Genomic DNA, 15461 nt, shown 5'->3' with positions numbered 1-15461 from the left:
TGTCCTTTTCCATCAATTTATCAGCCTTCTTTCCCCTATTAATAAAACTGCAGCATCAAATATATGTATGTATTTGATATCTATTTATCTATATCTATATGTGTGTGTATATATATCTATATCTATATCTATATCTATATATATATATATATATATATATATCCATTTCATCCTTTATATCATCAATAAATAGGAAAAAATATTTAGTGAGAGCAAACTATATTCAGGTGTATGTCCTAAGCTTTTCCTTTTACAGATGAGGGAAACCATGGCTTAGGATACTTAAGTGATCTGCCCAAATTGCTAATCACCACGCATGCCTAATTCTGCCTTTTTATAAAGCTCGTATCTTGTGCCACAGGAGCACTTCAGCCACTCCCGAGGCTGCCTGACTCTACTTGAGAGTAAGTGCCACGCTGGCAGGCGACATTCAACTGCCAAGCCATGGCTACTCTGGCAGGCTCCCATAAATGACAAATTGGGGAGAAGTATCCCATTTCCTTTCCTGTTCTAACATTCAGATGAATTATGCCACATTGCTGTCTATAATGAAAATTAGGTCCTAGAAGTGTATGTTAGATAAATGATCTGACTGCTAAAATGTTTATCCAGTGTGAGGGTGAAAAGAACATCTTATCGCTTCCTTCTAACCCTGAGGCTCTGTAATTCTTTCAATTTACACATGGAAGGTGTTAGGAGGACAAGATATGAGAAGTGTTTCATTATCCAGGTGACTAAGTAATAAAAGGTGTAAGGAACAATGGATGCTGTAGGAAGACTCTCACTATAACCGCCTTGTGCAGATTCAGCCATGTAATTGAACTTTCATAGCCGTAGGCACAGAAAGAATTTCCTAGTCTTGTGTACTTGTCACCAGACCATGTGAAAACACAAAGATAAAAATAAGTAAATGGGACTATGTCAAATTTAAACTTTCTACTCTTAGAAGGGAACTGTCAAGAAAACAAAAAGGCAAGCCACAGAATGAGAGGATACATTTGTAATAGATTCATGTTACCAATGTTTTGCATTCAGAACATACAGAGAACTCTTACACATCTACATGAGCAAATGATTTAAATGCACATAGAAGATATGTTTAATAAGCCCACATAAAGAAGATCAGCTGCATTAGCCTATTGTAGAAATGCAAATTCAAGTCACCAAGAAGTCCCTAGATGGGCTAAATTTGAAAACATTGACAATATCAAGTGCAGGTGAGGATGTGGAAGAACCAGAGCTTTTGGGTATTTCTGCTTGGGAAAGTAAAATGCAACAAGCAATTTGGAAAACAATTTGGCAGCATCTTTGGAAAACTAAAAGTATACATATTATGTGGCTTAGCCATTCCATTCTCAGGTATTCACTGTGAACAGTAAAAACATGTCTGCACAAAGTCTTGAAAATCAAAGGTTACAGCAACTTTATCATAACAGCCAAAAAGGAAAAAAAAAACTATATAAATTTATATCAGCAGGAGAATGAATAAACAGACATTGATTTATCTATATGATGAAATGCTACAATGACATCAGACCAAAGCAAAACTTGAACTACTGACACATGCAAGGATTTGGGTGATTCACAAGCATATTACACTGAACAAAAGCAGCCACATATATATATTTTAAAAGTACATACTCAATGGTACCATTTGTATGGAATTCCAGAAAGGGCAAATTAACTTACAATGAAAAATAGCATATCAGGTGTAGCCCAAGGCCCGGGTTGACTGCAAAGGAGCATCGGGGAATTTGGTGGAGTGACAACAGAATTCTGTATCTTGAATGAAGAGTTATACATTTTTCAAGAATCAGTAAGTTGTACATTTACAAGAGGCGAGGTTTATTTTCTGTGAAGTATACCACAACAAAATTATGTTTCAAAAGTGTTTGCATCTAGATCAAGATCTCTTCCACAACTAGCAAAAGGCACAGATGAAATTAGAAAGATAATGCATGTGGTTATGTTGTGAAAAGGGGTTCATGATTGAGGTACTTATGGAAGAATTTGCTTGCAGAACCTGGGATATGGTGGGTGATCAACAAATATTAATGGTATCTTTTCCTTTCCAGTTCCTCTTAGATGGAGAATATAAGTAATATGTTCCAAGGCAATCAGTGTTAAAATAAATACTGAGAAATAAATGCAGGTCAGGTGGAGTTGGTGGTTAGGCATCTAAAACCAATCCAAAGAGTCAGTACTATACAGAAGCACTTTACTATTTCATGATTTTTAAGATGTTACCTGGGATTTATCTCCAAATTCTGGTATCTTTCACTTTTTATTGTACTCATTTGGCATTTGGCAAATATTTTCTATACTGGCCATTACAATTTGAAGCACATATTTTTGTTTTTCAACTTTGTCATAAACTTCTAGAAAGTAAGAACCATGTTTGATACCTCTTTTGTATGGCCAATTTGCATATAGTAGTGTTAAACAAAGAGGTATGTATTGTTGATAATATTGATATTTTCTCTTCTCCAAAATCTTGCGTCTTCAATGTTATTTAGTCAAACTAGATGCAGTAATATCCTTTTAAAGTCAAAGATTCATTTACGAGAACCAGTCAAATAAATTTAACATCTTTTTTTCTTTCTCATAATGTTACAAATCTAGGATCATTGATTTATTCACTGAATTAGTCTCTCAATACACATGTGTTGAGCATCTCTCTTTGCCATGCACTATCTTAGATGCTGGGATACAGAGATTATTATATGCTCATGTTCTAGAAAAGAGACCAAATGCAACAAGGGATATGTATGGCAAGGGAGTAAATACACCATGACAGAAGTGTAGAAAGGAAGAAAGATGATCCAAGATAATGTTCCAAATAAAGCTCAAAAATAAAATTTTGATCAGTTTACTCATTGGCTCATGTAAAATTCTACAACTGAATTTAATATCATTTGTGTATCTGAATGGTGGCCTATAATCTATATTATAAATAAGAGCTGAGTCAATGGGTCAATAAAGCTTGATTTGATTACTAGCACCCACAGCTCCTGTCAAAAAGCCCATCCAAAGCATGACCCTAACTGACAGGAAAGAATCCTCATTTGCATAAGACAACCCTAGGAGTCAACACTAAACTAGTAAATTATTATTTGGGTAAAAACACACCTCAGTGGAGAGTCAAGGTGACTATCTGGGTAGCTTACTCCCACAGACAGAAATATTTTGGGCAATTTTTAACAAGAAGCTGGTCATCAGGATATTATGTATTTCCTCGATTGCAACTTGGTATAAGAAGATAATTTTCACCCATCTGTTCTCTCTCTTCTTTTTGTGAACAAAGGCAATAAAAACATTTTAAAAACCCAGTGTTTTCAAGTCAACAAATCTTTCCATTCCTGATGATTAAATTCTCATGGGTGAGTGTACACTTCGGTTGTGCAAAACTAAGCTCACTTGCTTTCCATCTTGTCCCGACATATGACCATCTGATGGTGTCCCATCCGAGCAGAAACTCAGTGCTCATTTCACCTGATTGTCAGGGCCTTCCTTTGTAAGTTTCCTTTCTGAAATTTCCTGCTCCATCCCCTCTGCGATCCCCCCTTAGCCTGGATTAGCCCTACTTATCCCCCAGTCCTAATTTAAATGCCACTTCTCAGAAATGACTTTCTGGACTGCACCACTACACACACACACACACACACACACACACCCAGTTCTTACCCAGCAGACTAGGTTCAGAAGCGCTCATCATTCTTCACCAAATTCATAATACTTGCAATTAATTAGTTATTTATATACTTTCTGTCTTCCACCAGTTCAAACCCTCCACATGGACAGACTCTGTTCTATCTTATTTATATAATAGGCACCTAATAGCTATTAATAGCTATGTGTTTGTTAAATGATCAAATTTGCAGCAATAATGAAATTCAGGGAATTAGTTCTTTCATTTTACTAATGAGATATTCATAGCAAAATCATTCTGTACTACACAATTAACTCTCAATTTTAATAGCACTGGAGAATGTTGTATTTCCTTATAGCACTATTGAGTGTTATTACAAAGCCTGGGCTCTATTTAACATGTTATTTTTGCAATGACAAATATAATTCAATCTCATCATAATTAAACATAGAAAAATAAAATTTTATGTGAAGCAAAAGGTAGTACACATTTCCTTAGATACTGTGGTCACCTCCTTCTGTTTTGACCAAAGTCTGTTTTACCAGACATTCACCGTATCCCATGTCCACAGTTTAGTGAGAGTTAACTGAAAACACTCTGAGAAAACCAAATAGTATATAGAATACTTTGCTAATAGTCCACTTTTCAAAAAATGTATATTATTCTAAAAGCTGCTTCTTTAAAATAACACTACTAAAATAAATCATGTATCATTTGGTCTATTCATAAAATTATCCAATTTGGCATGATCACGATGTGTAGAAAGTTTGTGCACATAGCAGGTATTCACTGTATAATTTTATTTTTATGTTTTTATAAATTCTATCATAACTAAAACCATCAGAAAAATCATCTGAAATTTGTAAATAAGCTGAAAGGATGGCATTACATCCCTTTCGTAGCATACAAAGATCATAGCCACCCAAGAACTATCTGCACAGGCACAGAGCCATCCTGAAGAATCTTCTTCATGATGGAAACCCTGATCAATATGGTAGCTTCTCAGCAAGTATAGCGAGGGAGCACCTGAAAAGTGGATAGCATCACTGAGGAGTTAATGTTTTATTACATTGCATTTTAAGTAGTTTAATCTTGAATTCAAATAGGTATATTTAAACAGCAAATGGCTCCCTTTCTGGACAATAAAGGTCTAGGTCTATATATACTCAGTTTATCTCATTTTCTACTGTTAATTAAAGGTCTCAGACCAGTAAAATAACTTGTTTATCTGTAGAATTGTGTTAATTAGATAAGCAAATAATTTTTATAAGCAACCCCAAAGATTTGTGCCATAGTAGCCAATTTAAAAAAAAAAAAATTAGCCGATTTAAAAAAAAATCTAGCTCAAATTTTTATTCTACTTCTTTGATAAATTTTATATTTACACAGAATTTTTTTCAGTTTTTAACTGATCACAATGTCAGCCTCCCTTCATAAATTATATAACATTATTTAGATACCTTTTATATTTTCCTAAGAGTCATGATTTCACAATATTTAATAATTTTCAAGGCCATCCCCTAAAGCCCTTAAAATTCACCCATAAAATTGTTTATGAAGTTCTCTAGAGAACACCTAACTGAAAAATTACAAACACTTATTCCTTTATTTTTTATAAATAAAAATGCTAGAAATAATTAAGTTCATTGTGTGCTTTCAAACTTACTATTTTATTTAATACTATTGTAAGAACTCTATGGGAAGAACTGTAAAATCAGGAGAGATGCTCAGTCTCCCTTAGTCTAAGTTTATAAGATAAAAATATAAATATAAATTTATGTTTTTTGAGGAGTTCTTTTATAAATTATATACTTTTTGAGGAGGCCTTGAAGATTCCTCAGCACCTCCCACAGTGTTCTAGCCGTCAGGGAAAACATTGGTCAAATCAATATGAGAAACTGTTGGAGAATTCTAGTCTCCTCTGCTCTGATATTATGGGTTATGATAATAAACTAACCATGACCAATCAGTCTCATAAATGGTGGCATCTTGGTATGTCTGAAAGCTGTGTTATAACCTATAAGACAGAGTTGATATCTTCAACAGGGGACCATCCTAGAGCCGCACAGGACTAAGAGGACATCATCAAGTACTCTACAAAGACCAGGTTTGGGATAGGCTTGGGCCACTTTCAGGCTCTGCCAGTGGAACAAGTCATGATTTCTTGGGTTCCTTTTGGTCCACTAACAGAGAACATGGAAGCATGCCCCATGCTAGCAGACACAAGGATGTAAGAATTAACCACCTGGGCCAAAGGAGGAAAATATCATTGCAGTTATTTGTCTGGAACATGGCATGTTTTAATATTCTGTTTAAAATAAATAGATAAAGAAACACTTTGCCTTGCTCCTCAGCTATCTTTAACCCTTTTCTTAGTAGGTAATTTTTTTTATAAACTGAAACTAAGTTTTCAAAATGGTATCAAAGTCTCACTGAACCGCTCAGAATCCAGAAGCAAATTTTTCTAGGTTGTTCTTATTTTCTGTGATAGTAAATTATCTGCATAATATCAGTAAGAAATCACTACCATTTTTTAACAGAATATAACTACAAAAGTCAATGTAGCAACAAACTCTGTACATGCAGTACCATATTTAACCAAGTGTGATGGGTCACAATTAAGGAATGCTTATGGAGCTGATAACTGCAAATCTTTCTAGGAAACAACTGGTCTATCTAGACCCACTTCCAAAGCACTGGAACTAATAAAGAGGTCACTTCTGGCAGGCTGAGGATCTCAACAAATTTGGGATACCTCTAGAATAAAGATTTCACTTAAATTTATAGGTCCTACAGGTAAAATCTAGTGGGGAAAATGTTCTGGGACTGGCTTCCTAGTCTTGGGTTAGAAGAGCAAATCAAGAAAAATACATATCCAAAGTTCCTTATGGAAATCCAGACAGAAGTGGAATTCTGTAGCCACACTAGTTGCTAGATACTATAAAACCCTATACTGGCAAAGTTGAGGAGAACTGTGTGGTTAACTTATTACACATATAGAAGTAATCAGACCAAACTTGTGCTCCAATAAGACTTTCTTTGCAAAACAAGTGTTGGCTGGATTTACACAAAGGCTTGATTGGTTGACCCTTAATCTAAGCCATAAATAAAACAAAAGGTGAACAAAAAATATGTTCAATAACATATGGAGACAAAGTCTACTCAGGATTATCTAAGGGGAGGATCATGTTCTTGTCCACTATTAATTCAAAGTCTCAGATTTAGTGAACTTTTTGTTAGCTGGTAGACTTTTGTCCCATAGCAATGCAAATTATTTTTGTCTGGTAGACTGGATAAGCCCAAAAATTAATGCTGCCCCCTACCTTCCCCTTTTTTGTAACTTAGCAATCTTCTCCTTACATTTTTAAAAATTCACTAACACATGCCTAAATTCCTAAATGCTCTCTGATTGTTCACTGCATCTTACTGATACCTTTTACATTAACTAATGAGTTAAAGAGAATCTTTTACACATGTCCACTTTATATTTACAGAGTTATGATTTTTCTTTTCAAAATTATATTTCAACAAAACTATAGACTGGGACAACAAACACCAGGTTGAGAGTAATAGACATGGCTTCTCCTTCCAGATATGGTATGTGGTAACGGTAGACTACACCCGACCTCTTGGAACTTCAGGTTGGCCAGCTCTAAACTGAGGGTGCTGGCCAAGACTTCAAAACTCCCTCCCAAATTTCAGTTTATGCCAAAACTGAAAAGTTAGATTACACTCATGAAGGTTGGATATTATTGAAAGAAAGAAATTTGATCATTCTGAAAAGAACTCAAATGGACCTGGAATACACTATCTTGTTACAATATCATGATCTCTTCTAAATGAAAAAGCATGTTTAAAGGACAACTCTGCCAAAAGGAATCACTCTTTAATTGAGCATTTGTACTTCAAATAGATAACTTCTGACATCCACACAGAAAAATTCAAGATTTATGTCTTTTCTGCTATTTTCTTCTTGCCAAGACATAAAATGAGGTCATCCTTTATCAGATAGCATATGCAATACTCAGATGGTATGTTTCCCCGATCTTCTTAGACAGCAAAATTGCAACCGATCTAAAATGGAAATTGATCGAGTTTGAATTTAGACAAATAGAAAATTTTCAATAACTAAAAATTTTCAAAGAAGAGCATTGGAATGATCTGTCAAGGGTCAAAAAGTGTTCTGTATGCTTATTTTTAATATGGTTTATAAAAGAAGTAAAAAGCAAGATAATAGTTAATGCAACATAGATACAAGTATAACACCTACAATATTCATGATGCCAGACAAATAATTTTGGGATTTCATCCATCAATAATGGACTTGATTGGTATTTATTTTATACAGTGATTGAAATATTTTGGTATTTAGAAAATAAGGGTTGGAGGACTGATGGACAGATTCTAGTGTGCTACAACACATTCAGGTGACTATAATAAGCTACAATTCATCATGTATTTCATAAAGAATTAGAAAAGTGTAGTTTTCCAACACAAAGAAATGATAAGTGTTTAATGATATGGAACTGCTAATTACTATGATTTGTCATTACACATTGTATACATGTATCAAATTAACACACTGTGCCCTGTAAATATGTACAGTTATGTGTCAATTAAAATAAAAGATTAAAAGAAAAGGAATGTTGCATTAACATCAAGAAAAATAAACAACCCAATCAATAAATGGGCTAAGGAGCTGAACAGACACTTCTCAGAAGATGTACAATTGAAAAACAAATATATGAAAGAATGTTCAACCTCTCTAGTAATTACAGAAATGAAAATCTAAACCACTCTAAGATTTCATCTCATACCAGTCAGATTTTCACGAATACAAACAACAATAAGTGTTGGCAAGGATGTGGGGGAAAGGAACACTCATACATTGCTGGTGGGACTGCAAGTTGGTGCAACCAATCTGGAAAGCAGTATGGAGACTCCTTGGAAAACTGGAAATGGAACCACTATTTGACCCAGCTATCCCACTCCTCGGTCTATACCCAAAGGACTTAAAAATCAGCGTACTACAGTAACACAGCCACATCAATGTTTACAGCAGCTCAATTCACAAAAGCCAAAAATGTGGAACCAACCTAGATGCCCTTCAGTAGATGAATGGATAAAGAAACTGTGGTTTATATACACAATGGAATATCACTCAGTATTAAAAGAGAATAAAATTATGGCATTAGCAGGTAAATGGATGGAGTTGGAGAATATAATGCTAAGCAAAGTAAGCCAATCCCCAAAAACCAAAGGCCAATGTTCTCTCTGATAAGTGGATGCTGATCCAAAAATGGGGGGAGGGGCACGGGAAAAATGGAGGAACTTTGATTGGGCAAAGAGAGGGGTGGGGAAGGAAGGGTGCATGGGGGCAGGATAGATGGTGAAATGAAATACACATCATTACTTTAGGTGCATGTATGACTGCACATATGGTGTAACGCTACATCATGTACACCATAGAAACGAAAAGTTGTGCTGCAATTGTGTACAATGAATAAAAATGCATTCTGCTGTCATGTATACCTAAATAGAATAAATAAATCTTTAAAAATTAGAAAATAAATAAATAAAAGGGATATTGCAATACAGACCATCTTAAATCCAATTATTGGTTAATTCTAACCTTAAAAATAAGGATTTACTCACAGATCATAAAGTTACCAAAGCAGATCCAGTAGAAATTTGGCATCAGAATCAGAATCATGCATTTACTGTAAAACAAAAAAAAATTGAGCCACAGCTACTCTAAATTACTTATTTACTTGGTTGTTGGGTAGGAATCTGGTTGTTTTGTCTAAATCTTTGCATGGTACACTGGAGTAAGAGGGGGAAAGTGTATCTGGCTGGGAGTAATGAGATGCCTGAATAAAAGTGGAGTTTGAATGTGATCAAATTAGGTTTCATAATTGTTGTTAAGTAAGGAAGTCTGAACACTGTTTTCAAGATTGTGAAGTATGGACTATGTTACCTTATATTGTACCGGGCTAATTTAGCTTCCTAAATTTCTGATATATATATATAAGTTTTATATATTCTGTTTATACATTTAGGTTGTCTTATTAGGTACCTAGAAATCCCGGATAGATATGTCTTACTTATTAATTGTACATTTTATCATTATTTCACTACTTGAAATCTTATTTTTTTTTACTTTAAAATACGCCTACTAAAATTACTGTCACTCCAGTTTTCATTTAGCAATGTCTATAAGACATTTATATATTATACCTATTCCTTGTTTAACAATGTTAATTTGTTCCTAAAATTCTTACCACCAAATTTATTTTAGGGTAATAGTAAAATCATTTTAATAATAATGTATTCAGTTAATAATATCCAATTAGTTGTTTATTGCTAAACAAAATCACACAGCAGAACCTGCACCATGTGAGTCATGTAACAGTTTGGTTTCCTTTTAGGGCATTCTTTGTATGTTTGACATAAGGAAGTGTAGGTCAGAAACAGAAGTCCAAAATGGCAGATGTAGGGGTTAACTCAGATCTGACTGATTCCCCAAACTGCATTCTTCCCACACCACTCTGCCTCACATACACCCATCTGCCATCAGCCTCATCATTCCTGCAGAGAACCACTGAGTTGTCTCCATTAAGCTGTCACCATTGGTCCAGGAGAGATGTCTTGTATTGTGCTCTAATGTACAAGTCTTAATGCTCCTTCATGTCACAACCATTCAAATGGCTAAGTTAAAGCAAAACTATTCTCTTCCCCATCCCATACCCTATGCTCATCTTTTGAAAAGGTTTGAAACTTCTCTACCCTGTTAACCTGAATGTGATTTCTAATGAACCTAGAGCCTCATGATGTGTAAAATCACACAGCAGAACCTGCACCATGTGAGTCAAGTATCATCACCTTGGGTTCTAGACTCTTTGCTTGCTTTAATGTAGGCTAACCATTCACTAGTGTTTCTAGCAGCCACACCATCCTGAATTTACTGAGGATTCAAACTATTAAGTGTTTTCCACACATATGTTGTTAAGTCACCTCTTTTTCAACCTAGTTGAGTTTTTGGATGCTTACAAAAAGCCATGTGTTCTCCTTGATCAACATTGTTTTTATTTACTCTAATTGACTTTAACATGCAACTCTTGATTCAAAAAAAAAAAAATCTCCCATGTTTTTTACACATCTCCCCATTGAGATCATCTTTGGAAAGACAAACTTGAACTTTTAAAAGTATGAGCCTAAAAAGTAAATATTTGGGCCAATGCATGGTGGATTTGCTTCCAGTCAACAGCTACAACATGACTTCTCTGGACAGAAATGATTGTATGAAAACATACATGAATAGATTATAAACTTTTGCCCTTATTGTTTTATGATATTTAAAGGTAAATAAAAAAACATAAATGAATCATAGTTATAATAATGATAGCAAAAGGGTGTAATTTTTTGGTATTTCTAAAATATGTCAGTTGACAGAAGTTAAAGTGTGGGCAAAAGAAATACATAAGCTTCTAAGCCTGTACTTTACTGTAGCATGCTACCATTTTTTAAGGTAGTCCTCTCCTTACATTTTCAAGTTAGCATTTATCAGATATATTCTGGTTCATTTAATTTGAAATAAGTTAGAGTAATAGTAAAATCATTTTAATAATAATGTATTCAGTTAATAATATTCAATTATTTGTGTATTGCTAATATTCCTCCCCCAAATGATGGAGACCATGAAAGGCAGGACTTATCTTGCTTACCACTCTCATTCCCGCACCTGGAATAGAGTAAAAGATCAACAAATATCTAGCAAAAAAAGATAGTCTAAAGATATTGAATGCTGTGACCAAAGAATTGTACACAAATTCCAAAGTGCAAACTACAAGGATCATATTACACTTTGGGGTATAGCAAAGCTAGGTTTCAACATAAACATCTGTAAAATCACGATTAATCTTTATTGACAAGTTTCCTTAAGAGGTTTTTTTTTTTCTTTTAACATTCTCCTTATCAAAGATTTATGAGGCAAGGGATGAGACTATGTTAGTGGAGTCCCACTTGCCCATCAGATATAGTTGTGTGAACCAGGAAAGATAAATTCAAACAATGTTTTGGAGAAACCTGCTTATCCTCAAACATATGTCAGACAATTCATACTACTGATTGGTCTTTTATACTCTAAGACTGAATCTCATATATTTAAAAGCTTTCTGCTATACCTACAAACTTTTTTCTTTATAAGTAATATCCAGTTTTGGAAATGACGAGAACTTTGCTTCCAAGAAAGACTTCTTCCCAAAGCTATTTAGATAATAATTTTCCCCTTTCACTAAGCTGCAACAAAATGCATAACTTTGTCCCTCCTGGTTCACACAACTCTAACCAATGTGGATGCGGCATGCCACTAATACACTCTCATTCTCTTCCCTTTAAGACTTTCATTTAACAAGGGGAAATCATAATGGGTTTCAAGAGAAAATCTCAAGTTACGTGGGATTCCTGCTTATGGTGGCTTATGTGTGTGGCCAACCACTTCTTAAAAATTCATGTTATGATTGTTATTACCTTTCAGGGTAAATCAAAAAGGACCATTTCTCATTTCTTCTCGTTTCTTTATCCATCAGCAAACACCAGGGTCTCCCCAGGCTTGCCCTGGGATGTTGGCCTAGCTGACTTACTGCATTTTACTGTGGCTTCCACTAGGAGATGTCATATACAAAGCTTGAGTGCTTAGAAGACAAAGATAAAGGTAAACTCAATACCAGAACAACTTAATCGATGCTTCTCTTTTTCCATTATTGAGGCTAGCTTAATATAAATCCTTCTTTTTAAAATGTCTTACGAAGTGCTCTATTCATACAACAGTCTCCATTGGGGAATGCCTTCTGTCTTCTAAATTTAAAAAAAAAAATGCTGACAGTGAAATCAGTGGGATCAGATTTGCTATTTCTCAAAGCTGTGTGTTAAAATTCATCTCTTCTAAGCATTTACCTTGCCATTGTCCAGTAAATCTAGATAATATTGCCATTTCCCTAAACCACAGGCACCAAGATTTACTAAGATTTCAGGGGATTATCCTGAGGCATCAAAATCTCCAGATGATCACTGCTTTCACAATTTAATAAATTAGCCTTAGCCCAAGTGTTTTAATCTGAGCTTAAGCCCCACTGAATAAAATGTGTGTTCTTGGGATTTTTCCCCCCATTATGAATCTTTAGACTCAAGCCAATGAGTCTGTAGATTCAACATAATAATGAAATATTTTAAAATCATTTGTGGTAAGACATATGTATAAGAATGAATGCAGTAAAGGCTGGATGAAGTTTAAGGCTGCAAATCACTATGTATTGGGCAAGACTTACAACATTCCCTAACTTCCGTCAGAAGCTAGATATCATCTTCAAAAAATGATTTTCCTACTCTAAGGAATATTATATGGCAATATTTATGGGTTTTAAAATTACATTAGTATTTGTTTGCCTTTGCAGCACCTCCAAGATGCTACAAATGATTACAACCATTTGTACTTTGAGTTACATTTAAAACCATGTAGGTAGCAAAGTTACATAGTAACATTATACCAGAATATTCAAATCAGAAAGTATAGCTCAATGAAATAAAACTTAGCACCACCCTCCATAATACCCTCTATCTCTCCTTCCCCCTCCAAATAAAAAATTTTAGAAGAACTATAGGCATATTTTCAAAAGCTTAATAGCTAAGCATTTTGAAATCTCATTTATGGTATTTCTATTTATCAAATGTTTAAATACAAATGTTTAAATACAAATTTTTGAAACATTAAAGAGTGTTTTAAAAGTTAATAAATGCTTTTCATTCAAGTCACATTTCAATATTGATGTCTTGCATTGTATCTTATTTATTTCCTTTCCTGAGATAAAATTTAATGACACTGTTTATCTTAAAATTTGCCATAAATTGGCCATTAATAGGACTCAATATATTTTATGAATACAGTTGTCTATTGCATTTTGTATAAGATACATGAACTAATTACTGAGGTAATAATTACATGTAACAATTCGATAAGGTCTTAAAGTTTTCAATTCATGAAATTGACACCAAGGCCCTGAAGAAAACCCTCTTCAATTGATTTGTCAAGTATTTAAAGAAAATTTTTACTTTTCTCATAAAATCATCATCTTTGGGGGTATTCTAATAGCAAGCTATTCCTTTATCATACATAAGGGAGAAGGGAATCTTAGGCTGTCGTTTTTTCACATTTCTGTAGGTGATGTGCTAACAGTGGTATTGAGCTTAGCGTGGTGGAGAGAAGGCAAACTGAATTTCCCTTCAGTGGCTTTACTCTGGGAGCCCAGAATGGCTTAAGAGCTTCCTGGCAGTCCACATTTACGATAAGAGTATTTGGACTGCAGAAATAAAGCAAGCATAACAAGACTCCTACACCGCACCACAGCGATGATTTTAAAAGGACTGTCTTTAAAGCTTTCAAAACAGAAAGCAAAAATCAAGCAAGCTGTCTGCAGCCCTGTGCAAAAAAAAAAAAAAAAAAATCTCTTTCCCATCCAAACTCTGCAAAACCAGCTTCTCTTGCAAAACCCACAAGCGAGAAGAGGGAACACGGCCACTCCAAAGTGGAGTTTCAGGCCCATCATTAGCGGTTTGTGTCGCCGTCTAGTTGCTCTGCCTTCATGAATGAAATATGCAGATGGCATCTCACATCGGCTCTTCCAGTGAGCAAGAAGAAGGTCACAGGACACAACCCACCCAGCCAGAGCACCAGAGACCTGTGAATGATGTACTTACACCTCCAAACGCTTCCAGCTTGCAGCCTCTGGAAACACCTAGCCCATTTCTTTAGGGCACTGTTGCTTCCATCCGCTGTGGAAATGGACACAAAATAACAGAGGGACCCAGTGAGTGCTGGACAGCGGCTCAGGGCATCAGAGGCAAGGAACACTAAACGCACGTGACTGGGGTACAGAACCCGGGAGGTCAATAGCTGGTAATTACCTTCCGATGGGCCCGAAGGGGCAGGGTGCCGAGCCCAGCGCCGCTCGCCCGCCGCGGTCTTGTGTAACAGCGAAGGCGGCTCAGTCCCTCTGACGGGCGGCGAAGCGTGGCTGCTCCGGGCGTCTGGGCGGTCCTAGCGCCGGCCCCAGGTTAGCGCACTCGGTGACACCAGGAGCTCCTCGCTTCTGGCTCTTCTTCCAGCGATTGTAATCATCAGGGTAACCGTGGGGTTTGTTTATGCAAGAAATGATAAGTTTGCTTGTGTCATCTGTTACAACAAAAAGGATCACATATGATCTCTTCTCTTAAATAAAAGGTGCGTGTGAAAATGTTGAAGGCAGTTGGAAAGGAAACCAACATGCAATTGTTTTGTTTACCGATCCATTTTTTTTTTCATTTTAGTTTTCCCCACAGTTAAATGTAAAGGAGAAAGATAAAGAAGAGAGGGCTTTTTTAAAAGTCTGATATTCTTATATTTGTAAACGTTGCTCATTAAGGTCTTATGGAGTTCACGTGAGTCCTATTCCCAATTATAAAATGGAACAAATGCAAACACGAAGCCTCCAGCAGTGTATTCTTTAAAAGTGACAAAATGTACAAGTGCCACTTCATGGAAACACCCTTCACCTTTCTCTATTCACTGTCCCATTTTTTTTTTCCTTTGTAGTACCTTCTCAAGTGACATTTATTTTTTCTTTATTTAGTTATCAACCAACTCCCCACTGCACTATAATATCTAGGAAGGAACATGTTCTATTTATTTTGATAAAGGAACCCTGGGAAGATTATTGAGCACACAGAAGCCCCAGTAAATGTCTGAGACGAAGGACCTGACCTGGGCTGTAAGCTGAGA

General features: G+C 35.5%; 1 protein-coding gene across 2 annotated transcripts in view; it reads right to left on the bottom strand.

Annotated features, from left to right (window-relative positions):
* Nucleotides 1-14738, bottom strand: part of Rab27b (RAB27B, member RAS oncogene family) — a 138401-nt gene extending 123663 nt beyond the window's left edge. Inside the window, exons 1-2 of one of the 2 annotated variants that reach the window (XM_046419486.2) lie at nucleotides 14609-14738; nucleotides 14402-14476 (exon numbers count right to left, since the gene is read on the bottom strand). The gene's annotated coding sequence lies outside the window, so the exon portion shown is untranslated. The remainder of the gene's footprint in view (nucleotides 1-14401; nucleotides 14477-14608) is intronic. The other variant, XM_046419485.2, reaches the window with a different exon arrangement.
* Between the last annotated feature and the right edge of the window lie 723 nt (nucleotides 14739-15461).

The sequence above is a fragment of the Marmota monax genome, unplaced genomic scaffold (assembly GCF_021218885.2).
Source record: "Marmota monax isolate L192 unplaced genomic scaffold, Marmota_monax_Labrador192_F-V1.1 WCK01_AAM20220418_F8-fsc00088, whole genome shotgun sequence".
NCBI classification, from domain to species: domain Eukaryota; kingdom Metazoa; phylum Chordata; class Mammalia; order Rodentia; family Sciuridae; genus Marmota; species Marmota monax.
The sequence above is the reverse complement of the archived record's forward strand: the minus strand, read 5'-3'. Positions and strand labels throughout refer to the sequence as shown.